The sequence below is a fragment of the Carlito syrichta genome, unplaced genomic scaffold, assembly GCF_000164805.1.
Source record: "Carlito syrichta isolate Samal-C Ts95f unplaced genomic scaffold, Tarsius_syrichta-2.0.1 Scaffold136919, whole genome shotgun sequence".
Taxonomy (NCBI): domain Eukaryota; kingdom Metazoa; phylum Chordata; class Mammalia; order Primates; family Tarsiidae; genus Carlito; species Carlito syrichta.
The window spans coordinates 214,024-218,414 of NW_007081015.1; the positions used below are offsets into that span (position 1 = coordinate 214,024).

At 61.4% G+C, this 4,391-nt stretch overlaps 1 protein-coding gene across 1 annotated transcript in view; it reads left to right on the forward strand.

The window, feature by feature from the left end:
* Positions 1 to 452: 452 nt before the first annotated feature.
* PEAR1 (platelet endothelial aggregation receptor 1) overlaps positions 453 to 4,391 on the forward strand; it is a 21,365-nt gene continuing 17,426 nt past the window's right edge. Inside the window, exon 1 of the mRNA XM_008049798.2 lies at positions 453 to 580. The gene's annotated coding sequence lies outside the window, so the exon portion shown is untranslated. The remainder of the gene's footprint in view (positions 581 to 4,391) is intronic.

The following is a 4,391-nucleotide window of genomic DNA, read 5'->3' on the forward strand; positions in this document are numbered from 1 at the left end:
CATCGCGCCCTCCCGCGGCGAGCCGGGGCGGCGAGGGCTGCGACGCGGCGGCCGGCCCTCGGCTTGGCCTCGAGGAGGGTCGCGGCCCCGGTGCCGGCAGCCGGGAGGGGACCCCGTGAGCGCCGTCGGGTTCCTAGCCACCCCCCGTTCTGCAGATAGGAAGGCTGGGGCAGGGGAGCTTAAGCAACCCAGGCCGCACCGCGAGTAGAAGCCGAGCGGGGGCTCGGGCCCGGGTCCCTGCCCTGGGCTCCCCCCGCCCCCTCTGCTCCCGGCGGGGCTGCCGAGGCGGCCGCCCTCGGCCTCTGCGATCCCACCCCCAACGCGCTACTCCCTCCCGGCGCTCTGGCGCGCCCCTCCCCCGGCTCCCAGTTTCCTTGTCAAAACTTCCTGCCTGGGCGAGGGCCCGAGTTCCCACCCCCTTCCTGCCCCCCGCCCCGCCCCGCGATCCGCCTCCCGCCGCGCCGCCGTCGGGCTGGGGCTGGACGCGGGGACCCTCGCCCCGGACTCCGCGGTCCCGTCCTGCTCCCCGCCGACCGCGCGGTCCGCGCCCCAGGCCGGAGGGAGACGAGGCCCGAGGCAGGTGAGTGATTGCGCGCCCCCGGCCCGTGGAAAAGAGCCTGCGGACCCCGGGGCCCCCTCCTGCCTCGAGTCTGAGACCCCTGGGCGGGGAGTAGGGAAAAGAGGGACAGGCGGAGAGAGACTTAAAGAGGGGAGAGGGGCGGCGGCGGGGGCCGAGGGGGATAGACTGGGGTTTCCGTGGCCATGAAACACGTAAATGAGACGCAGTGGGAATGAGCCTCGCCCCTGGTCACCGACTTTGTGAGTCCAGGGGCCTCTGTCGCTGGCTCGCTGCCCCCGCCCAGGGCTGGGGGAGAAGAGAGTGCCGGCTGCCCTCCTTTGCTCAAGGGAGGTGTAGCAGTAAGCGCACGACGTTGGAGTTGAGGCTGCCTGGGTGTGAAGCTCCGCTCTGCTGCTTACTGGCTGTAGGGCCTTGGCCGAGAGACTGAACCTCTGTGCCAGTTTGTCATTTCGAATGGGGACTAGCAAAATGTAGCGCCCACCTTAGGTGAGCAAAAATGGTGCCTGCTGAGAGTCTGTTGTCAGTGCTGTCTCTCTGCCCACCAGGGAGAAATGTGTGAGGATGGCAGGGAGGAGACCCAGGTTTGCAGGTCCCTGGCTCTCACATCTTTTTTATTTTTATTATTATTACTGTTATTTGAGTCAGTCTCACTCTGTCACCCAGGCTGGAGTGCAGTGGCGTGCCCACGGCCACGGCAGCCTCAACCTGTTGGGCTCAGGCGATCCTTCCGCCTCAGCCTTCCAAGTAGCTGGAACTACAGGCATGTGCCACCATGTCCAGCTAATTTTTTTGATTTATTGTAGAGGCGCGGTCTCGCCAAGTTGCCCAGGCTGGTCTCCAACCCGTGGGCTCTGGCAATCCTCTTACCTCCACCTCCCAAAGAGCTGGGATGACAAGCGTGAGCCACTGTGCCTGGCTAAATTTTATTTATTTATTTGTAGAGACAGGGTCTCGCTATGTTGCCGAGGCTGGTCTCGTATTCCTGGCCTCGAGTGACCCTCCGCCTGGCTCTCACACCTTTTAAAATTTTAATTTATTTATTTGTAGGAACAGGGTCACTCTGTGTCGCCTAGGCTGGTCTTGAACTCCTGGCCTCAAGTGGCCTTTCTCCTGGCTCTCACATCTATGCCAGTGATGAGGACTAGGAAGTTGGCTTGAGGTCTCAGGCGTCTGGGCCCTCAGTAAGCTCCATGGGTTGATGACGCCCAGCACTGCGAACAGCTGGGGGGGGTCGGGGGGAGAGGGTGGCAGGAGCCCAGGCCCCAGCAAGGCCATCCCTTGCCCTGCCCCCACCTCCAGGCTCAGTAGCTGACTCTGTTCTCCTGTTCTGGCCTTTTCTGAGTGGCCTCTCCCAGGGCTATGCTGTGATCCTAGTCCCCCGGGACAGAAACAGCTGGTGCTGGCCTGAGGTTCCCAGGCATAGCCAGGCCTCGCAGCTCCAGGCAGGATTGGGCAAGGGGTCAGTTCTCAACCCTGGCTTAAACTAGGCCTCAGGGGAGGGCTGTTCTCTGAGCCTCACCCCAGCCCACTTTGTGGCGTAGAGCCTGCCGTGTGTGCTGGCAAGCCAGGGTGTGGGGGCAGCTCGTCTGTGCCGCTGCCTCTCCGTGCCTGAGGCCTCCCGAGGTCTGCCCACCACAGCCCCTACTGAGGCTGGAGCTGCCCTCCCTGCTGCTGGAAGCTGGTCGGCCAGGCTCACCTCTTTCCCCTGGGAGGTGAAACTGGGGGTTGGCATCTGTCTCTCCACCCTCTCCCCCACCCCCCGACATTCCCTATCAGACACTCCCAGAAGAGGAAATTGCTTTCCAGGCAGCCCTGTCCACCCATCGGAAACCTGGAGAGAGATAGAGGTCAATGGGCTGCTCTCTGCCTCCCCCTACCCCAACATACATGCCAAGGCCAAGGCCAGGTAGGGCCTGCACCGTGGCGCTCCAGGAACCTCTCCTCTGAGGAGCATGGAAGGCTTGAGAAAGACCTCCCAGGACTCCCAGGGGCCCTGGGGCCCCATCCTAGCTCTGGGGAGGGTCCTGGCTCCTGGCGCCTAACCTACTTTGGAGAAGCCAGTAGGAGGGGGGATATGGGGGGTGGGGAGGAGACAGGGAGGGAGAGAAAGACAGGATAGAGATAGAAATAAATATCGAAGCAGAGATGACAGACACAGACCCAGACAGAGGCACAGAGACTCATTGAAACAGGGCCCAGAGGGGAAAAGGCAGACTTAGACAAACAGCAGAGACTCGGAGACAGAACAAAAAGGAGGTGGAGACAGAGGGAGCGACAGAGAGTCAGAGACCAAAGAGAAACGGGTAGAAGGCAGCATAGGCTTGGAGCTAGATAGACCGGGCCAAATCCCTGCTCTGCCTTGGGTTGGCTGTGTGACCTAGTAACCTTTCTGGGATATCTCTTCATCTGTTAAATTGGAGTCCTAATGGCACTCACTTGATAGGGCTGCTCAGAGAACTAGAAGAAAAAATCTAGCCCCCAGGGCCCATTTGACAACAATGGTGGTTAGTATACAGCACTCACACGGGCAGGTCCTGAGATCTAAGTCTGTGGGTGGCCTTGGCCTTGGAGTGGCTCCTGGGGCCCATCCCTCTGTTTGGGAGGAGGTGTGTGGAGTGGACAGGGAGGGGGTCATGTCTCCGGGCCCAGGATGAGGGCTCAGGCCGCCGACACACCCCTCCACCCTAGGTGACTCAGTACCCTGGATCACCATGCGCTCAACCCACAGGAACGTGGGGGCCGGCCCTGAGGAATTCCTGCCAAGGTCAGAAGGGCAAGTGTGCAGCGCCTCTTGCTTTGGAACGCTCGTCCGTCCTCTTGCCCAGACGCACCTCCCCTCACAGTGTCTGGGGCCCTGGGACCAGGCCTGGCTCTGCTGTCTGGGGTGCTGGGGAGGAACTGCAGCCTCCAAGCCCCTCTCCCCTGCCCCCATTCCTGGGAGAGGAGGGTCAAGGCTTACTAGAGTCAGAAAGAACTTCAGGGTGTGTAGGTCCACCCACTCCTCACAAATGTGTAGTTCCTCTCCATAGGGCTCGGGTGCCCTGGGGGTAGGTGCTGGCCAGAGCTGGTGAGATGGTGGTGAGGAACCAAGGAAGTGTCTTGCCCCCAGGGGGCCCCCATCCAGGGAAGCAGGCCAGCCTTAATGAAAACACCATGACTCTAGGATATCTGGGGCACCCAGGCCCACTCACAGAGTCTTGGGGCAGAGTAAGATTCACGGGGTTCCAACCTGGTGAGGAGGCTATGCTCACAAACCAGCAGCCGCAGGCAGGGTCTCCATCAGCCCAGTCGGTCCACCAGCTTGAGAGACACCAGGGGCTCCTGCATTGGCCTGGGTGAGGGCCACTTGCCCCAGAGGAGGGACCTGTGCTCCAAGATTTTGGCTGGAGTGTGGGGAGTTTTCTGGAGACCCACTCACCTCCTGTTTGGAGCCAGCCTTGGGGCAGAGCTGGAGGAGAGCAACCCAGGTCTCCTTTAGGCCACGGAGGTCCACGGTGCCTGTGCCAAGAGCTTGCAGGAAGGCCTGGAAGCCAGGGAGAACTGGCGAGGCTGGAGCCACTGAAGAGGCTTCTTGGAAGGGGCTGGCCTTGGAGTCTGGGGAGGACCCGGGACATTCCAGGGGTAGCTGGTGCAGAGGTATCTTTAGTGAGAGACATGTAGGGACAGCAGGTTGTCCACTGTAATGGGAGTACAGGTGTAGGAGTCATGAGGCTGGGCACCTGGTGGGGCTGCCTCCGAGTGTGCCCTTTCTTTTTTTTTTTTTTTTTAGTTGGAGTCTCACTCTGTCGCCCAGACTGGAGTGCAGTGGCCG